At 42.9% G+C, this 22,322-nt stretch overlaps 1 long non-coding RNA gene across 2 annotated transcripts in view; it reads right to left on the reverse strand.

Annotated features, from left to right (window-relative positions):
• Positions 1-9,052: 9,052 nt before the first annotated feature.
• LOC146424213 (uncharacterized) overlaps positions 9,053-22,322 on the reverse strand; it is a 156,429-nt gene continuing 143,159 nt past the window's right edge. Inside the window, exon 2 of one of the 2 annotated variants that reach the window (XR_014847107.1) lies at positions 9,053-9,093. This is a non-coding gene — a long non-coding RNA (uncharacterized LOC146424213). Of the gene's footprint in view, positions 9,103-22,322 lie in introns of both variants that reach the window. The other variant, XR_014847108.1, reaches the window with a different exon arrangement.

The following is a 22,322-nucleotide window of genomic DNA, read 5'->3' on the forward strand; positions in this document are numbered from 1 at the left end:
AAAACAATTTCATTGAAAGTCTCAACGCTGTAGGTTTAGAGTAGACAGTAGGAGAAATTTGTTCATGGACAAATGGAACACTGGAACAGGCTGCCCAGAATTCCCTGGAAGTGTTCAGAAAAGTATGGATGTGGCATTTGAGGACATGGGTTCATGGTGAGCACAGTGGTGGTGCTGGGTTGACTCGATGCTCCTAAGGTGTTTTCCAGCTCGGATGGTTCTGTGATTCCATGTCCTTCCCCAAGATCCTGATGAGCTGTTGCTACACTCAGCAAACTTTGAACACAAATTCTCATTTCTTCATTGTCAACCACAGAGTGATTAGTGTGGGGTTTTGTTTTTTTTTTCACTAGCAAAAGCCAGGACAAATTGTTTCTCGAGTCCCAGCACCAGCCTACATTTTCTGTGTTGGGTTGCCCTGATGGGCAGGGACACCCTCCACTGTCCCAGGCTGCTCCAAGCCCCAATGTCCAGCCTGGCCTTGGACACTGCCAGGGATCCAGGGGCAGCCACAGCTTCTCTGGGCAACTCACACTTTGTCACTGCTGCTCTAAAATCACCAGGATTCCGTGTTGGAAGGGAACAGTGAAAGGAAACTGAGAAATCCAAGCTGGGCGCAGCAGGTTTGAATATTTTCTAAACAAGTACTTAAACTTCCAGAGATCATGACTCTGCAGCTCAGAACCAATTATGACAGGCTTTCTGCAGTGTTGAACTGGCCAACCTTGGAGGAAGGAAAATTTAAAAAGAAAAATCTGGATATACGAGTGGTCCTGAAGTAGCTGTGGTGGAAAACTACTTTGAGACAGATCCACATCCTTTCACAGAAATTATTAAATCCCTTCAGTGGGGTTTTTATAGTGACATGCATGCTGTAGACAAATGATGGGCCAAGTTATAGGAGGCTTCACACCTCCTCTCTGCTGGGCAGATTTGCAGTTGTCACTAGCCTTTGGTTTTTTCCTGCTTACATGCATTTTTTCCATCTCTTCTGCCGTGTGCCTCATGAAAAGACAGCTCAAGTTCAAGGCTGTGTGGGATTTTGCTCAAGCCATCAGAGCTCCAGCCAGACAGTAAGCATCCCAGCACACAGGCCAAATTAATTCCATCATCATCAAATAGAAACATAGTGCCTGAGACAAAGTGACTGAGAGGTCAGGGAAATCTGCAGCTGAGGATCAACCCGGGGCCGGTTGGGAACTCCATAGTTAAAGGTGAACGAGGGGGCATTTTCAGAGCTTGGGGTGCACTCCAGTGATTGCACGCAATCCTTCACGCTGCTTGTGGCTTTATCTCAGATTTATTGTTGACTGATGCACAAGATGAAACAACAAGGCTTGTTCTGGTATGTGAAATTTCCTTCTTTGAACCAGTTTTGTGCCGCTGACGTGATTGCTGCATGAAGTGACTCTTTAGAAAACATTTTAAAACTCCACACCAGCTCAGAAAAGCTTTAGTGTGTCTGACAGCTCTGGAGCTGCCTGGTCAGGACACAGGTCAGGGTTCAACCTATTAAACTTTTGGTAGCTGCAAGATGCGACATGAGCTGAATTGCCCATCCACCAACACAGGCCTGATTGCTGCTCCCATTTCCTGATGCTGCAGAGGACAAAGCATGAAAGAAATTAATGCACACATTTTATCCCCTGCAGGGCTGACATCTTTCTGGCTGACTGATAAAAACCCTCAGATGATCAGATAGGAGAACTGTCTCAGCTACATAGTCGGTTTGCCTCAGAGCAGCACTGTTCTTTTAGAGTCACTTCCATTCAATGGCAGGTCTGGGAAAATAGGCAAAAATCCATAAGCTAGCTTTTGGGTGAAAACAGCTGTGTGCTTTCAGTACAATTGTAATCTGGCACCTTAAATTCGTGACCCTTTAAATCTGGTGTCATGTGAACCCTGATTACTCATCCCTTGGGGGAAAGGAAGCCTATCTGAGAAGCTCTCACACTTCCAAACTGCCCCACTCTTTGTGGCTTTCTGCCACGTAAAAGCAATTACCCTTCCATGAGATACTGCTCAGTGGCTCTTGGAAATGCCTTGGAATAGGACTTAGCAGATTTGAATAAAACCCAATCTCTTGTTTTCACAGTGTCTGTGGATTAAAGTGTGAAATGTAACCATTCTGATGAAAATCTGTGCCTTCCCACAGCCCTGTTTCATGTCAAACCTGGAGCATTTTGGTTGCCTGTTGGGGGATGCCATCTGGCTCTGTTCTGCTGGAGCAGGGCACTGGAAGATTGTGAACATTGTTCATGTTTTGAAAAATCATCTCTTGTGTCTGCCCAAGCCACCCAGCACAGCCAGGTGAACCCTGAGGATTCTCCTCTGCCGTTTGGAATCCTTTCTTGCCTCCTTACTCCTTGCTTTTATCTCCTCTCTGCACACCCTGGCACAGCAGTGAGCTCAGAATTTCATTAATCTTACCTCAGCCAACATCTTCTCTCAGAGCCTTGCCTCTTGGCCCAGACTGCCCCTCCAGACAAAGTGTAGGGGACATTATATGGAGAGGGTTGTTCAGCCTGTCACCATCTAGATGTGGAGCTAATTATCCTGGAAGGCTCCAGGACGTGAGGCACTTCAACTTTTCATTGCTCTATCATGGACTCGTGTGTCTGCTCCAATCACCTCAGATATCCTCCACAGTTAAGAGAGACAAAAATAAAGGTGCTTTAAGGTTGTCCTTCATCTCATGGCTGAAGATGGGGGATAAATCCCTCTCTGGTGTTCCCAGGGGACAGTGGAATTGCAGGGGGATGTGGATCTGAGGTGAACTGTGGCATCTGGCTGGACTTGGTGTCCCCACTGTGTTGAGGAATCCCATCCTGGAGGGACTGGGTTTGGAAGTAAGGAGCCTCCAGTAAAATTCTGACAGTTTCTTAGGAGGAACCTTGGCAAATAGAAACTTTTTTTTTTTTCAAAATGGTTCTTCTGTGAGACAATTAAATTTATTAAGTTATGCTAAGTCTCTTTAAAACAGATGATTCTTGGCAGATGTTAAGAGATGAAGCATTGCACATTATTTGCATTTAATTGTTGAGTCCTATTGAGCTAAGTAAATTTTATCTCTTTTTTACCCTTCTCTAATGCACAGAAATAAATGCATCCTTTCCATATAGCCCGGTCAGTTTTACCTTGGCGCTTTTTAAATCTAATTTGTAAGGTTTGGAAAGGTTGTCATCTGGCTATGACACTGATGAATTTGAAGGAATTAATAAACATAACCTGCACTGGGAGAGCTGCATCAGCTGGAAGTTTGAATGCTTATTTCCAGTGACATTAGCTCTTGAGAGCAATTCACTTCTGAAAGGGCGTGGAATTCTTCTTTTGGGATCGCTCTTGAAAAACACAGATTAAAATGTGTGTTTGGGCTTTTCCCTCCCATATTCCCATGGGGGAATTGTCTGTGTGTTTTTGGCAGCCCCAGCTCTGTGGCACAACTCTGTCCCTCATTTGTCAACAGCCTCAGGTTTGTTGGTCTGCAGAGGTCAAGGCACCAAGGAAAGGAGGATGCTCTTAGCTCTTCTCATGTTCATCCATGAGTTTTTTCTCCTCCTCTGTTCCATGAGGGCACCAGATCCAGATCTGTGGGTCCTGCAGGAGTGAGCTGCTGAAAAGCTGAACCTAAATCCCCTTTGTGGATCCAGTCCCTTTGTAGGTGCCAGCTGTGCTTGGAAATTTGGCTTAGGATCTTAAAATCACTTTGTAGATCCAGCCCTCAGGCACCTTTGACAATCCCTCCATAGGAAATGAGGTTTTTTGCACCATAAGTGTGAAATAGGGTATAACTCTTACTAGTTTTAGAGCAGCTAAGATCACGTAGCACTTTTTATAGACTGCCAAAGGGTCTAAATATGGTCAGTAAACCAGAAGGTGTTTTAAGGGGAGTAGACAGAAAGGGGTTAGGTCTGCATGGGCTCATTGACATCTGTATTTAAGACATGGGGGGTACAGTGATGCCTTTGGGGAAGAATGCAGTTACTTGCACTTTATTTCATTCCTGCAATTTCAGTGCCAAGCCACTGGACTGGAGGAGAGATGATTCTTTTCCCTTTTCTTGCCTCTGAACACACAGGCAAGCAAATAATGAGACATTGTGAGCTGGTCCACTGTACAGAAAACTAATTCATTGAAGAGCTTGGCCTTTCAATGATTACTTTTACTTCCAATTTGTTACTTCAAGCAGGTTGGGTTTTCAGCACTCAGCTTCCCCTAGGAGAAAAACAAACCAACACTTTCCTACGTTAAGTTGTGTACATGAATTGTCAAGTAAAAATGACTGTGGGCCACTGAAGGTCCAAGCTAAAACCACCCCAAACTCTGCAGCTGAGTGGATCCATGCTTTGCTGGAGTGAAGGGCTCTCACAACCAGCCTGCTGTCCTCTTGGAGCCTGAGGTGAGCCTCATGAATCTCGTGGAGACAACAATCTCTTTTGTTTTGCAAAGGAAAAATATGTAACTGTATATTTGCTTTAACAAAGAAAGGTATCCTGTGAAGTTGGCTCCTGGGGAACTGGAATTTTACCATACGGGCTCCAGGCTGCAGTCCTAAGAAAGGGTCTGGGGATGGTTTGTGGTCTACAAATGCACTGACAAATGTGTGATTTAATGTGGAGAAACACCAGCACAATGATCCTTTCACAGGCCTCTTAAAACATTATTGCTTCCTGTCTTCCAGCAGTCACTTCTGGAAACTCGAATGCAACGCTGAACCCTTCAGTGGTTTTAATGTCACCTTCACATAACTGCTCCCCTCTGCACAGAGATGCACAGGTGTTAATCTACTCATGCTTTTCATCTCTTTTAAAGAGGGTTTTGAGGAAACACTCTCTGTGTTTCGCATTGACCAGCCCTCTTTGCCTTGCCTTACAAGAAGGCTTTGTGAATGCAAAGAGTTTTTCTTCTGCAAGCCCTGGAATCTTCCGAGGATTTGCTTCCTGAGTTTTACTTTGTGCAGCAAGGCTGTGGGAAAGCAATCTCAGAAGCTTTGAAGTAGCCTGATGCTTTCTGGAAGAGAGTTTTGGATACTGGAGCTAAGGACACAGCAACATCTCTTTTTGTATTTACACAAAATCTCACTCTTGAGACTCAGTTGCATCCCACTTGCAATCCCTGCTTGCTCAGGTCCTTAGGTGACACAGTCAATAAGAACCTGCTTTTAAGAGCAACTTACGCCAGAGTTTACTTACTACCACTGAGGTTTTTAACTCAAATTTTAAGTTCAACAGGCAATGCATTGAAACTTTAAGACTGTATGTTGTGTGTTTTCATGTCACCTTTGCATGGTGCCTGAAAGGGGTTTAGTTACTTAGGGGACACATGGTTAGGTTAATGGTTGGACTTGGTGATCTTAGAGGTATTTTCCAACATGATTCTTTGATTCTTTGTGTAAATTCATTCTTCTTTGATTGTGTACATACAGAAATGTGAAGCTGTTGAAGAAGCACTTGAGCCTCCTTCAGGGGGAACAAACTAATAAAAGATGTATTTTTTCCCCTGACAGTTTTCAGTCTTTTCAGTATCCTTCCTTGCAGTCTTTCACTATCCTTCCTTGCAGCAGAAACATTTATTTCCACAGAACCTCCTTGATCAGCTCATTGTTTCAGCAGCAGCCCAGCCCAGAGAGTGCAAGGAGGGTGAAGCAAACCTGCATTTTGGGGGAATAGCGAGGTGAGTGTGCTCTGGAGAGCTCAGGCAGCTCTGTGGATCACAGCTCTGCACGTGCAGTGCTTTTCTTTCAGGTACAGATGAGGCTGGGAAGTTTAAGGTCACAGAAGAATCAAGCAGAACAAGATGTACAGTTCTTCTAGATGTGAGTTCTTTTTTTGATGTGAGGTTTCTATTCACGAGCTTTCTGCTGAATCAAAAGGTTTACCTAAAAATAAACATTTCAAAATTTAAAATAAAATTCCCCCTGTCTTCTCCCAGCTCCTTGACTGTTCTGTCAGGAAAGGACAGTGGAACAAAGCCAAACCTGATACATGGTTCATCAATGACAAATTCTAATTTTGAAGTTGTGTTTGCTGAAAAACCAGGAAACCTCCATTTGAATTGCTTCAACAGATGTTTCTTTTAACATTTAAATTCACCACGAGGATCTGAGAACAAGGAGACCCAAACAGCAGCTTCATAAATGAAGAAGTCAGTCTATATTGTCTCTGGCAGCTGAAAAAGTCTCCTTTCTATACACAATAATTAAATGTGGGTGTAAATTGGAGCCTCAGCTGAGGCATTAATGTATTTTACTATTGTGTAACAGTGTCAGACATAAGTGAAAGCATCTTCAGCCACACAGTTGTACAAGAAGAGGGAGGAGAAAACAGTCAGTGCCCCAAACCAGCTTAAAATGATGAATCTTGTTGCAGGAGAGAGGGAAAAGCACCTTGTAAAGGATGGGAAAGCAATGGATGCAGGAATGGTTCTGCAGGTCAGCATGGATATGTCTGCTGGAGAAACAGGAACATGGAATTCTCATGGAATTCCAGGAAAACATCACCCTGAGAACCTCACAGGAGAAAAAATTCAGAAAAATAGAGAAGTGCTTTGTCAGGTGTGAAGAGCACCTCAGAAAATAAAGAATTTTTTATTTCCTGGAAGTCTGGGATGAGCAGGAGATCCCAGAGTAAAGCAGGGCTGAGGGAAGAGACAGAGTTTTTCCCCAGTATCTGGGAGATGGGAACTGGCATTTCACAAGGAGGTATCAAAGAGGTGGCCTGAGAGGAGACAAAACAATTTAGATTTGTCAAATTGAGCAAAAGGAGACAAACCAGAGCAGAGAATAGCTGTGAGGAACCAGCATGGAGATGGCAGCTGAATTAATGGGAGTGAAAGGTGTTCAAGGGGGGCACAGGGCTCCCTGAGCTGCAAGTAAGGATTCTTAATGCAGGAAATAAATACATATATATGTATATAAAATGTGTAATGTTCTCATTGTAAAGTTCCCCTCTTTTCCCAAAGAACATAAAAATGAGTGCTGTGGCACTAGTTGCCATGATGGAGATTTATTCAAGGTATAAAGGAATTTTGCAGCCAGCTATGCACTGTGATTTATCAAACAGGGACTCTTTATGTATGAAATATCACTGCACCTCAGCACAGCAAAAATCACATAACTGTTTTCTGAGAAATAAAACACCACAGTCCTCCCATTATTACAAATAATCCTCAGCTGCAACTGGAAAACCTTAGAGATAGTTAATCTTTTGTCATATTCTGCACAAATAGAGACAAAATGGAATACATTTCCAGTATTGAATTACTTGTTCATTTATTCCAAGTTAAAGATGCTAATTACTATCTGTATTTTCACAGCCTTATCTGATTATATTAACCTGACAAAAGGGCAGCCAAAATTCAAGATTAAGTTTCCAGATAATGCTAATAGATTCATTTTCCCTCATCTCTTCTGTCTTTTGGCTGATTTTCATTAGTTCATTTGTAAGGCTCCTATTAGCCCATGGTTATTTCAACACAGTGTGCAACATAGATGTGGAATTTGATCTTGATGTTATTCTCCACTATTTAAAATCTGACTTCAGAGCTGTCTGTCGCCCGAGGAAAGCAGGAGAATGCAAATAATGATCTAAGATTCAAGAAAACAAATAGGCAGAGAAGCAGAAAAGTCTGCTTTGAAAATGCCTGCTGGAAAGGTGTAGAAGGGCAGTGACAAGGAGTCACAGAGATGTGTTTTACTCGCTTTCAGGATGAGAGAACCAGTCAGCAACACACTCTGAACATTTTCCAGAGTACCTCTCGTGTCAGTGGCCTTAATATTCTCTATGGGATGTGTGAACTGTAAAAAGGCAGAACAAGACAGCAGTTTTGTCAGTGCTTTCAAAGTTATTACCAGTTTTAGGATTAAAAACTCATCTCTCAAATTTTACTCTCAGGTGGAAACTACATTTTGAGTTAAAATGTAGGAAGGGTACATTGCTGACCCTCTTCATTGCACAAAAACCTGTATGCAAAATGCTGTGTCTGTCCAAGGCTATGGCAAAGAGAGAACACTATTTTTAAAAGTCTTACGGAGCTCCAGCCAGTACTCTGAGGTCTTCAGTCAAGGTCTCTAGATGACTACTGTTGGTGCTGGGGAAATGGTGATTTTTGTCTTATTTCTGTCAGAATTAGAGGTAAGTGATAGCTGGAATCAACATGTCCAGCTGATTGTATTTCCATCCACTTGAGAGTTCCAGCCATTTGGGATTTCCAGTGTTAGGAAGATGCTGATGTCCTGCAAGTGCCTTCACACCTGCAGGGTGCAGAAGCTGAATGACATGGGGTGTGTTTGTTCTAAAAGGAAGGTGAGAGGAGTTTCTGTAGGGATGAAAGTAAAAACACGGGCCAGAGAAACACCTGAGGGGAAAGAAGAATAGGAATTTATGGGCTGTGAGTGTCAGTTGTGAGAGAATGAAATTTGCTCTTATGTACATTTGCCGTGCATGTGCAATCCTTCCCCAAAAGGGACAAAGCTCTGACTGTTATTTCCACCAAGGAGGTGTTTCATAGGAAGGGTGGTGGAAAACTTAATTCTCTTGCTGCTCAGAAAGTGGCAACACCAAATTACATATTATATCTAGTCCATGCTCTGTATCTCAGCTGCTGCAAATGGAAAGGTGAGTGGGAAATTAATGGTTTTTTATGGAAGTGCTGTAACAACGTAAGCACTGGGGAAACCTCCATCCCATCTCCTGAGGGCTCCTTGGTCTGGCTCACTGTCCCTGATGAAAAATACAATTAATCCCTACCCACAGGAAAGCTCATGCACAGGGCAGCACAGATCCCCTCCTCTGGTGCTCCTCTGCCTGCCAGGAGAGGATTCTTGTGAAAGTCCAGGTGAGATCCACTTCCCTACACCTGGGGAGGTGAACACATGTTACAAGGATGTATTTCTCCCTATGGATGAGGGGAAAATTCAGGTGTCAGGGCCACATGTAGATGTTTTTGGGGATGGCTGCAGGGCTGTGCTGAGTGAAGGTGCTCTGCTCCATGGCTGGGGCTGCTCTCCTCCTGCAGCTTACATCCACGAACACTCCTAAACACACTCCAGCCAAAATCAAAAAAAAAAAAAAAAAAAAAAAAAAAAAAAAAAGCCTAACACAACTTTGCCTGCCCTAAAAGGCATTTTCAGGAGTGCAGGAGCGGATTTGCACACATGGGAGCACCGAGAGGACAGTGCTGGACACTGGGGTGGTCTGGGGTGGCAGTGGGTCCTGCTGGACTCCTGGCTCAGGTCCTGCCCAAGTGCCACCTCCTGCCCAGGGCACAGGGACAGGCTGGAGTCGATCTCCTCCATTCTAATGATTCCATTTCTCCAATGAAAACAAGGTCAGATGGAGGTTTCTGGTGTGGGTTTCACTCGTCTGGCTGGTGAGGAGGAGGAATTGCTGTCATGGATCCTGAAACAGGAGCAGAGGATGTGGAGCAGGCAGAGTCCCCTGAATGAGTGACTACGTGTGCTGCTCTGCTTCCCTGGCAAAAACTGGAAACAATCTGTCCTTCTCTAGATGGTCCAAAAACCTACTTAAAAAATCAAACACTCAGGCTGGGTTTAGCTCAAATTATTTGCAATGGATCCATTTTATATTTTCAAAAGGATTTGATGCCCATGTACAGATATATGGCTTTGTATTAAACGTTCTATAAAAATAGTGGAAATACTGGTGAAACTGACTCTGAACTGATCAAAACATTAGTTTACTGGAAGTAACATTTTTTCATTATGCTTAGAAGACCAACAATCAGATATTGGCAACAATATACTTATTTGAATAATTTCCTAAAGTACTGATAAGGAAAGAATACAATAAAAATGTGCATAACTCAATGCAAATGCTTTCACAAACCAGAAATGAAGGGCCTTTTTTTGGAGAGAAGTGTTTTACACCTGAGCTGCCCACCTGAAAATTTTAATAATTAATTTAGGAATGTGTGTGTTAGTGTCTCCTGATTTCAGATATTTGCTCCCCCAGCATTCTGCTTTCATTATCACTCTTCTCACTGCCATATCTGCAGATCTGTGTGCTGCTACACCCACAGGCTTGGCACTGAAACCTCAAGGCACTCAAAATCAAAATCCTCTTTACATCAATATGCATTCTGGATGCATTATATGTGAGATTTTTAGCAATGTCATATTTTGTGCTCGATGTGCACAAATGTTTAGGCATCCTTTGCATAAGGGCAGGGGGGAAATTAATGATATGTTTGTGTTTGTGTTATGCCAGCAGGGGCCAAATCTGGGATTTCTGTAGAGACCTGGCTTGCAAAGCTATGACTTAATAAAAGAGGAGAGGCTGCTTCCTCTAAATCGTCACCCTGTATTTATAGGCTGATTTTCCACCATTCCAGGTAAATCTAAACTGTGTTTAAATAAAGAAATGCCATTTCAAGGCATCGACTAGCACTTGGAACCCTTAGATTCCAGGATTCCCGATGGTTTTCACTCCAGGAGCTGGATCAGCACAGCACTAGAGGGCAGGCGAGACTAGAGCTACCCCAAAAACAGCAATAAAGGACTCGAGGGCGCGAATCCACTCTGAAATACAGCTGCAACCAGAAAGAAAGCCGTGCCTCTTACCAGAAGCCTTTAAGGGGAATCAAGCCACCTCGCAGGGATTATTTTGCTCTTTTTGAGGTGTTTTATTTCGGAGCACAATGACAAGTGGCTCTGCAAGGGAGCAGACATGGATTGGAGGTCAATGCAGCTTTCATGGGGGTTTTGTCCTTCCCTCCCTGCCCTGGGGGATGCTGAGAGCTGTGCCACCCCATCCTCCTTCTTCACTCTCCCTGGACCTTTTTTTTTTTCTTCTTGTCGAATAATATCCCAATTCTGCAAGTAATTGTGATGTATTTGCTTCTGGGTCATGCATGCATTGGGGCAGAATGAGGAAAAGAAGGATTAGGGGTGACCTCAGTGTGGCCTTCAGTGCCTGAAGGAGCTGCAGGAAACATGGAGAGAGACTATTGACAGGGGATGGAGGGACAGGACACAGGGAATGGCTGCAAACTGCCAGAGGGCAGGGATGGATGGGATATTGGGAAGGAATTGTTCCCTGTGAGGGTGGGCAGGCCCTGGCACAGGGTGACAGAGAAGCTGTGGCTGTCCCTGGATCCCTGCAAGTGTTCCAGGCCAGGCTGGACACTGGGGCTTGGAGCAGCCTGGGACAGTGGAAGGTGTCCCTGCCAGGGCAGGGGTGGCACTGGGTGAGCTATAAGGTCCCTTCCAACCCAAACCATTCCATAATCCTGTAATTCTGTGGTTCAGGATGATGGGATGCAGAGCTGACCCCTCCAACCTGCTCTGCAGAGAATCAATCCCTCTCGGTGTCTCAGTTCTGCAGAACCCAAACTGCAGTGACAATCCTGGTGTCTCTCCCGATGCTGGGATGTGATTCCTTTCCTCCTCACACCATCAGGTGCCAGTGGGGCTGAGTGAGCAGGGGCAAGCAGCCTGGCCTGGTGGCACAGAGCCACTGGCTGAGGAAAAATATTGGTGTGAATAAATTATCCCTGCAGCAGTTCACACAGGAGACACAGAGCTGGAATGGAAGTGGATATATGTATTTTTTTGTTCTCTCTCTTGCATTTCATTTCCATCCCTTATCACTTTCTGTTCAGATTAACTAACCACTCCAAACAAATTACTATGTGCTCTAAGTGTACTTTGAAAAACTGTGTGCTAACTGTGAAGATGTCTTAGGTGTTTTTGTCCATTTCTCCATCAAGATATATTATGTCTTTATAGTGTGTTTCTTACCACTCAGTCCAGCTTGAAAGTGCCTTTAATTTAGGAGTTTATTCCAGCATTTTTGAGGCCAACTTTACCCCTAGTATTACATAAATTATTGAAACTCTCTGATCCTTAGTCACAGTAAAAGTGACCTGCAATAAGATTACAGGTTCAAGGTATATTTCCTGGTTTCTTTTATGATGTCCTTCCCAGAACTTCCCACTGCTGCTCAGCCTATCTAGGCTATCAGTTCCCCTTTTACTTTTATAAAACCAAACTGGAATAATTGACCTGGAGAGCAAACAAAATTAACAAATTTTCATAAGACTACCATGGACACATAAGTGGAAGAACACATAGCTCTGCACTGTCTTTTCTGACACAGCAGCGATGGACAGAATGAGATGAATTATCAGTGTCTGCTCCTGTTTCAGTTCTTGGGACTTTTCTTTGCGAGTAGGACAAACCCTGAGTTCCCAGGATAAACAGGAATTTAGCTGAGCACCAGCCAAATAAAACCTCCCTTAACACCTTAGGATTGTGCCCTGACTGAACAAACATCCTGAGGGGAGTTTTCTGAAGTGTTCTGCCTTTTCCTGACCTCGTGTCATGGGAACTGGAGGAGGGCTGATATTGATTTTGGGGAAATGGGTTTGTTTGGTGCTGATTTCTCAGTGTGCCACGGGTTTGTACCATGACATCCTGAGCTGGTGGCTGAGCTGAGCCCAGGTTTGCCCTCAGAGGGATGGTTAGAGCACAGGGGAGCAGCTTTTCTTGCTAAGGAGAGATCAAAAGTATCAAAAGTTCCACTTTTCCTTGTAAAATTTGCCTACAAAAGTCACCTGCCGTGTGTGCTCCACGAGGTGTTGGGTGAAGAAGTGAGAGTGCAAGAGCAGATGGGAAATGGAGAGCACATGCTGAGGGCCACTGGAGATGGTGGATAAATCCCCAGGGATCTGAGGGGCTGGAGAGTGTCCAGGGAAGGGAACGGAGCTGGGAAGGGTCTGGAGCACCAGGAGAGGCTGAGGGAGCTGGAAAGGAGCTCAGCCTGGAGCAAAGGAGGCTCAGAGGGACCTTGTGGCTCTGCACAGCTCCTGACAGGAGGGGACAGCCAGGGGGTCAGGCTGTGCTCCAGGGAACAGGGACAGCAGGAGAGGGAACAGCCTCAGGCTGGGCCAGGGAAGGCTCAGGGTGGATGTAGGAAGGGCTGAAAGGAATGCCAAGCCTTGGAAAGGGCTGAGGGGGTGATGGACTCACTGTCCCTGGGAGTATCCAAAAATTGTGTGGATGTGACCCCTGGGGACATGGTCAGTAGTGGGGGCCAGGCTGGACCTGATGATCTCAAGGGCTTTTCCAACCCAAAACTGCTCTTTTTGGGGTTTTTTGATTGTCTGGATCCAGTCTCGACAGCCAGGAGCAGGACACTCATCCCTCATTCCCTGACAGACTCCTGGCTAAGGGTGAATTAAAGACCTCAGCATGATCACAATGCCTTTATTTCGTGTCTTGCACAGCTCCATGGAGCACCAGAAGGGTTTTTGGGAATCCAGCTCTTAAGGAATTCATGCTGTATGGTCTTGAAGTTCTGCATGAACACAGCTAATCCGTGAGATTTTATAGACTAGATGGTGGTTCTTCCTTGTCTTACTCCCAATCTTTCTGAAATTCCTCTGCAGAACCCCACACTCAAATTTAAATGCAATATTCCCTGCAAAGTATGAGTGTCAGCAAAACATTTCAGTATGACTTTAACATCTTTGATGAGGTTTCACTTCATCCTTGTGCTGCTGAATTGCAACTTAGATTATTTTTAGCACAGCATTGGTTCCATGGATCATTAGAGAATATATTTCTGTGCTGTATGGAGCAGGCCTATTATTATAAATTAAATATTCTTTATTATACATTATGTATAATAAACAATATCAGTAATAAATATGATATAATTCATTATGTTTCATGCAAAAACCATAGTAATACCTATGTAAAACCATAGTAATACCTAACATATTTATATCTACTTATCTCTACAATATTAAATATGTAATACATAAGAATAATGCATAGTGTGTAATATACAGTATCATATATAGAACTCCAATTATTACAATGTAATATACAAATTTTTATATTACATATTGCATTTACATATGAGGCATTACATATTAATTAGTAATATACTATTATTACAACTATACATATGGTAATATACTATTATTATTACTATACTATTGTATTACTACTATTATAGCACAATACTATGCATTTATATACTATAGGCAATATTTATAGCTATTATAATTCTATATTAATTACTATTTATTTTACATGCAATTTGTAATGCATAATTTGATATACAGAGGTAGATAACATTTAGCATAAAATACATAGTATATATCATAATATATAATTTATATACTATATATATAATGTATAGCTACGCAGTATGAATTATGTTATCTGCATTTTACACCCACACTTGACATTTGTAACTTGTTTTCTAACATTTGTTTCTTCAGGTTAGTTTTCCAAGTGTTGTTCAGTTAAGTGCTTATAAATGTGTCATTAAATCCCAGATTTTGCATGTTTAGAACATTGAGCCAGTATTCTTCCTCTCTCAGGAAGGAGGTGTAAGAGCAATGAGGGAATAAACGTGTGAATGAGGTTGTGGTGAATAAGTCTGGAGAGCTTTAGTCACTCTACAGTTACTCAGTTTCCTGTGGTTTTCTTGGTTGGTTTTTGTTTGTTTGTTTGTGGGCTTTTTTTCTTTGGTTCATCTGAATAATAACTTCTGAATGGAGAAACAGCTCTAATCCATTAAATTAAAAATAGTGCATACAAGTTACATGTGAATTACATTCACAGAAACCCATTTTCCTACTGAGAGCCTGATTTCTCTATTAATGAAGTCAGGATTATGTGTTTGAAGTAAAAACTGATCTTGAAGTCATTCTGGAGGCCTTTCAGTCCCATCCCTCAAGACCTGCATTTACACAACACCCAAGTTACTCAGCCCATTCCCACTCGGAATGCTCTGTTTCTGTACATTTCCACATAGGAAAAGCAGGTAATGTTCTTGCTGTCTCATTGTAAGTTTGATCCTTGTTCTCAGAAACAAGCGTGAGCTATGTCACTGAACGATTTGTAGCACGTTGGGCAAATGGAATATAATCCTGTATAAATATTTAAAAAGTTCTCCGTATTTATAAGGGCGATTCCCTGGGGAAGCACAGTCTCTCAGGGCAGGAGTTAATTCAAAGCCAGAGCAGAGCAGCTGACTTTTCCTATTCCCCCTTGCTGCTGAAATGTTGATTGATTCAGGAGCTGCTCTGGAAAGTGATGGCGTTGACATTAAAAAAATATAGAATTACTCGCCGTCGGTAAAATACACAGAGAAGGGAACCCCCAGTGAGGTCTGATCCCAGCTGAGATGTCACACAGGAGACGAGACATTGCTGAGGAGGGAAGTGTGGTTGGGGCTTTTGGAACAATTTCTATTTACCACCATAGCACTGCCCCCATTCCTCTCTGTGCTGACATCAGAGAGGGGCAGAAATGCAATTATCTTGGAGAAAATTCAGATTTAATCTTCCCAAGCCACACTTTCACTGTCAAAAAGAAGTTAGTGATAATAAAAAAAACCTTAGTGTGCTGAAGACACCTGCCTGCACTCTTTCACAAAGAATTCTCTTTCATAAAAACAATACTGTTTTCCTAGTTCAAAATATTTTTATTATTTTTAATAATAAGTTAAGCTGTATTTATAATGACCTACTGCAAGGAAGTGTTAATAATTTCTGCCATAATTTCAAGCCAAAAATATGTGTAAAAATTTAAAAGGATTAGAATGGTGTGTCATTTTTAATACTGAATGACATCTCATAATTCAAGTTTTGGAGGAAATGAGAACACTTAAAAAATATTATTTTGCAGCAGAAGGAAAGCAAGGACTCAAACACAAACAAACCCCAAGGATGGAGCCCATGCAACAGCCCAAGTCCCTTTGTCTCTTCTCCTCTGGCACTCTTTGGAGGCCCCTTGACTTCTAATTGGAGTCTGTGAAATGAGAAATCTATTATTATTATTATTATTATTATTATTATCATTATCATGGTGTTTCTGGGCAGAGGCCAAGGCTGTTGTGTGTCACTGCTGGTGCCACACATTAGACACATCAACGCTGACTTCATTGAGTGTTGGACAACTTCTCTCCCTGCAGTTTATTGTTTGGTTGGTTGTGGGTTTTGGGTTTTATCCTTTTTTTTTCCTTAATAGTCTCAGACTAGAACTCCCTGCATCTTTTATCTCCTCTTTTGGAATACCTTCACAGTAGGAAGCTTCCCAGCTCAGTGTCCACAGTGCTCTCGGCTTGTAAGGTTTTTAAAGTGTCTTATATTTTAAGCCTGGATAATTCTGCTGAGGGAGAGAAGTCACAGGTGGGCAGCTGCTGTGTCTGTTTTATTCTGGAGATGCAGGGCTTCTAAATGTGGAGGAGAAAAATAGTCAAGGTTTGGTGAAAGAAATGGAGCATTTATCTATTTTCCTTTCAAAGTACCTCTTGCTTCTCCTGATGTATTTCAGGACTCTACTGTATTTATGGGCTTGGTGTGGCAGCTTCCATCTGAATGAAGTTTCCTAGATTTGGGATACAAATAAATCAAGTTTTTAACCCAGCCTGTTCCTCTCCTCTTCTGGCAAGATCTTTTGGTGGCTGAAATGAATTTACATCTGCTGCAGGTTTGTGTGAAGAGTTAATAGTAACAGTTTTAGTCAGAAAAAAGGAGCAAAGATTTTGGGTAGATAAGTTAACTGGCTGCCTCAGCTATTTTATTTGCTCTTTCCTGCAAATGTTGTCTCAGTTATAACCTAAGGGCATCACACCCACCAGTTAAAGCATCTCCACTGTATTTTATCTGTCCATGCAGGTGGTGTTCCTCGGGAATTTCTTTTAGAGGCAATGAAGAACTGGTAAACTGTACATTTTAAGGTGTTTGATCCACGTTCTCCTGCAGAATGTAAACAGCTGAGGCTCTAATCCACTTGCAGGGTTCCAAAAGCAATCCAGCTGATGTTTTCCATGATCTTTTTCATACAATCTGTGCTGTATCCCATTTGTGGCATTGTGAAGTTTTAGAAGAATGGATCATTGAAACTCTGTAAACTGTTTTTTAATCACATCTTATTCTGTCACCAGATTGCCTATTTCAGTAGGCTTCTGCACATTTCAGTTCCATCATTGTTCCCAGAGCTCAAGTGGAAAAAAGCCAGGGATGGCTGAGAAACATGAAAGGAAAATATGAACAAAATAATCATCCTAAGCCAAGTGTTGGTGGGAGGTGCTTTGCACGATGGGGTAAGCCCACGTTCCTACAATAAAACCATCACATGATAGAAGATAAAGAAGAGTCACAAATAATGGTGGGAAAGCCTTCTGTGAAGAACTTCAAGAACAAATGTAATTACCAAAGGCGTTATTGATTGTGGGGAGAAGCACTGTGACCAGCCTTTCCTATGGTGTAGGATGTTTACCAATGCTGCACTCGCAGCTTGCCAAGCCAGTGAGAACCAAAGGCTGTAAAAATGTCAGCAGCAGGAGGGAGGAGCCTCTGTGTGTGCCTCCAAGGGCATTTTGGTAGTGCTGAACAATCCTGTGAATTCACCCAAGCCCGAGTCACCTTGTGCCTGCAGTGATGTGTGACGTAACCTTGCCAGCATGCACTGCCAGCAATCACCACATTTATATAATATATACCTATTAATATATACCTATACACCTGTGCTGTGTCTGAAGCTGCCTCTCTACAGTGCCAGGGGGTGTTTCCTCCTTTTCTTAGCATCAAAACCCATGTGCTCTAGTGGAAGGTGACAGGGGGTGCAACAAGAAGAGCTCCAACACAAACCACTCTCTATTCTATTCTATTCTATTCTATTCTATTCTATTCTATTCTATTCTATTCTATTCTATTCTGTCCTGTCCCGTCCTGTCCCGTCCCGTCCCGTTCTGTTCCGTTCTGTTCTGTTCCGTTCCATTCCATTCCATTCCATTCCATTCCATTCCATTCCATTCCATTCTATACTTCCTATCCCATCCTATCCTATCCTGTCCTATCCCATCCCATCCCATCCCATCCCATCCCATCCCATCCCATCCCATCCCATCCCATCCCATCCCATCCCATCCCATCCCACCCATGCTGATATGATCAGGGCTGAGTTAGTTGTTGCTAGCTAGAAAACTGGTTTATTATTTATGTCATGGTGTCACAAGGATGTATAACTACCTTTGCAAGTCTAAAGATAAATCGCAATATTTCTTATTTTTGCTTTCAGCTGTGACAGTCTGAAATGTTCCCTCCTGTAAATTAGCAAAAAAGGAAATGAAGTCACAAAAGATTAAAAGCCAAATGAAATGGAACATGGGGAAGATGTCTTTGAAGTAAAATACACTAACTGGGCAGAAAAATACTGTTCCTGGTCCCAATGACTGGAAATCTGGAAGATTTATCATGTATAGTACTCCAGCTCCTTTCAAAAATGGTATGTAATCCCGATTTAAATATACAAATTCTGTGTAATATTTGAATGGAAAAGGTCAGCCTTTTCATGGGTGAATTGTACCATAGAGTCTGGGGCCTGTTTCTGTGCTAAACTTCATATCCTTTTACAGTCCTATCACAGGGCTGACTGTACAGAAAGCTCATTGTTCACAAGCTGCACAGAGAATCTCACTCCTCCACGAAACAAAACATCTTTTAGCTCCGTGGCACATCCTTCAGCAGAAGCATGTCCACAGAACGGCAATTTATCACCAAGAAATGGCAAGTGGACCTGGGGACTTGACAGCAGCGTCCTCTGGAAAGACCCGGTTTCAGAAATCGCTGCTTCCTTGGCCAAAAGAAATTTGAAAAGCCCCTTGTGGCTCCTTGTGAGGGACTCTGCCCACTGCACGGAGCTTCCAGACAGCTGCCAGTATTTATCTCGCTGAGTCCTTCATTTCATCTTTCTGTGCAACCAGACCAAGAGGGAGAAAAAGACACACACAGAACTTTACGAGCACTGAGCCCACATCAGGGACATTTGATATTTTGGCAGTGAGCTTTCTATTTTCCAGCTGTGCCAAGTTAAGAAGCATGCTAGGAAAAGAAACTAGTGCATAATTAAGTCTTCCTTTTTTTTTCTCCTTGGAGACTTCTCAGTTGACTTTTATTATTCTCCTTCTCTCTCTTTTTGTCTCCCGGCTTGAGAATTTGCTTTGTTTGTAATTTTTTTTCAAGGGAGCTTTCTTGCCAAACAGGTTTGTTTAAGTTCTCACCATTCTCCTGATTACTAACAAAACAACTCAGCTTTCAAACACCAAGCCAGAAGAAGAGTTATATTGTGGGGAAAGGGAAACAGGGATGCAGCACTAATTTTTATTTTATTACTATTAATATTACGTTGTCAATGCTGTTAAATGACTCCTGCAGTTGGTGCCATTTCAGTCATGGGTCTTTCCCATTTGCCTCCTGCTCCTGGTTATGGTCTGTGCCCTTTTCTCTGTCCCTTAGGTGAGATTATCTTCATATTATTTTAGCACCCATCTTCTTCATAATGTGATTGGCTGCTTGGACAGATGAGAGGAGTTACTGCAGGCAAAGACAAACATGTGAATAGCAAAAGTTCTTGGGCTGTGCCCTGCCTTGACTGAGGTGCCTTTTCCTGCAAACAGTGCTGAACCCAGGTCAAGGGGCATTCTGAAATACAGTTATTAGTAAAGGAACTTCTGGGGCATTACTGCAAACACCTCAGTAGAAGGTCCAATATAATTGTGATATTTAAGACCCTGGAGCAGAATACATACATACCTACATTATTTTGCTTTCCTGTCTGCCATGCTGGGGAATTGTTATGTTTCTGCTCATTTAAAGGAAAACACCAGTTTTCATTACCTGAGTGTGACTGCTCACTGAAAATGTCCCTACTGATAAAATCTAGGCTGGTGAGAGGCAGGCTGTGGTGTTGGGAACTTACTGCAGCTGTTTGTGGGGCTGTGCTGCACCCAGCTGGGGCACAGGGAATTTCCTCCCCTGTGCTTGGGTTTGAGCTGAGCACAGGTTGATCATTCAGAGATGTTTTTGATATTGTTGGTTTTCACAGGATGGACTAGCAGGCAAATCCAGTTGATACTTTAGCTAACAAAAGGAATGAGTTTTTAAATTTTGAAATCTATTAAACAATTTTTTTGTGAATTGTCACAGTATATTGAACTTTAAAAAGAAACTTTGGATTTGCCTTTTTAAAAAATTTTCTAATTAAGTAAGTTCAGAAGATGAAAGGATCCTCTGAGCTAAATGGAAGAGGTGTCTTGTTTCAAAATGTAAATTTTTCAGAGCGGTCTTTAAAAAACAAAAAAATGCCTGAAGATCTGTCTTTTCAGCCTAAGCATATTTTCTTCCTCTTTTAAAACAAGCTGTTCATCGAAAGAGGAGAAGTGTTTTTCCCCATGTGTAATTGGGATCTCCTGTGCTGTCATCCACACTAAAAGCTTTGTCTTATGTCTTCCCGAACAAAAAGCGAAGGGATTAAAATAGAAACTATGCAAAACAACTGCTTTGTTGGGTTAAACTCTCTAATGCTTAAAAAAAAAAAAAATAAGGGAAATATTTTGTACTATATTCTGAAAGTTGTAGAGGAGAACATTGAAGTCTCCCTACTTGGCAAAATTTTGCTGCAAATGTTCAGTCAGTTGCTCTGTTACTGCCTTCTGACTCCTGCCCTCATGCTCAGATAAGATTTTTCTTGGGATTCCAGGAAGCAAGGACTGCCAAGCACTCAAATTTGATTTTTACAGCCACATTTAAAGTGAGGTTGAGTTTTGCAGAGGTGCCTAGGGGATTCAGATGCTTCTTTTCAAGAAAAGCGAGCATTAACTTGGAATGACCAGATAAAATGTTTTCCCTCCATTCAAACATAACCCCATTTTGCATATTCAAAGCACTAGGGAAGGAAGTGTCTGGTGTTGGTAATTTTGTTTTCCTCATTAGTTTTGTATGTTTTATCCAAGGAGGGGGAATCTGGATCTCTCACCACAGACTGGAGAGGCAGCTCAAGTCGACTCAGACAATGAACAACAGGGAGGAGGAATGCATCCCCAAAACCAGTCAGGAGAGGCATTTCTGCCCACCAGAGGAGAATTCCTCCAGGCCAGCTGTGATATCATTTAACAAGGCAGTGCAGATGTGCTCCCAACGCCTGGTTTGCAGCCACCTCACCAGATAATGATTTAAAGTCACATCCTGCTCTGGCCAGCTCTGCCCGTGGTGCTCTCTGTGACAACTGCCACCATGGAGGGGGACAGCCTTGTGTCCTCCCAGAGGGAATTCCCAAAATCTTGGGCCCATCCCTGGTGAGGAAGAGTTGGGAATAAGCTTTCTCCATGGGTGGCCTGGGCTGGCCACGTCTGCCTTTGAAGTGACCACACTGGCCACAGTCAGTGACAAGGGATGGGACAGCAGCTCCCGAGGTCCCCCGGAGGTTTTGCCCCCAGAGCATCACAAATACCTTGCTAACAACATTTTTTCAGGGGCTGCCTTGGGAATGGAAGGGACTGGAGAGGTTCCCATGAACTCTGTCAGCCCTTGCAGTGCCCACCCCCCTCCATCCCAGCCCCAGAGCAGCTCGCATGTGTCTGGTGAAAAGCCACTAATGCTCATCTCGCTCTGAGTGAGGCATAGCTGGATATTTACATGGCTCAGGGAATGCTTGGTCTTTCTCAGGGCCAAGAAAAATAAAGTCACCAGCCACCCCCCATAATGAAAAATGAGGTGCTGCTCCCAGCCATCTGCAGCAAGCTTTGCTTGATTGTTTGTTTGTTTTATTTTTTTTTAATAACCTTCTAAGGCTTGGTTCAGATTATTTTACTTCCAAAGCCTTTGCCCCTAAAGAAACAAAAAACTTTCTTTTTTTTTTCTTTTCTTTTCCAAAGAAATACATGTATGGAGGGACATCCCTGCATATTTTGAAGAGCATGGCACACGAGAAAGCAGGTTAGTCTGGGACAGCTGGAACTACCAGCTGGCAGCAGGAGATGCAAAGAGGAGTACTGTCTTTGTCAAAAATAAATGAAAGCTGGAAGAAATTATTTCATTATATTGAAAACAGCATCATCCAAGGAGTTTGCAGCATTAATTGAACCATGTGTCCCTAAAATACAATTTTTGCCTTCCATTTTAGGTCCCAGTCAAGAGATAGCAGCACATGTGTGATTCTTGCCCTGAGCATGAGGAGGTGAGCAAGTTGAACAAAGGATTGCCATTTATGAAAGCCTCGGACAAGGGTGAGGGGGAAGGAAGAGAAAATCCTAGTGCACAATATCATTCCGCAATATTAATCACCACGAACCACGTGTTGCTGGGAGCTCAGCCTGAGGGAGAGGAAGCTCACCTGACAAATATGTGGTGATCTGCAAGCACCAGGGTGAGCCACTGCTGGCTGTGCTCGCAGGGAGGGAGGTGTTTCTGGGTGAGATAAAGCCTTTTCTCTTCCAGCAGAGCAATTCCTGCCTGGGTTTGGCAAGATCAGATGATCCATGACTAGGTAAAAAAATCCCCAT

The sequence above is a fragment of the Lichenostomus cassidix genome, chromosome Z (genome assembly GCF_008360975.1).
Source record: "Lichenostomus cassidix isolate B80296 chromosome Z, HeHo_3.0, whole genome shotgun sequence".
Taxonomy (NCBI): domain Eukaryota; kingdom Metazoa; phylum Chordata; class Aves; order Passeriformes; family Meliphagidae; genus Lichenostomus; species Lichenostomus cassidix.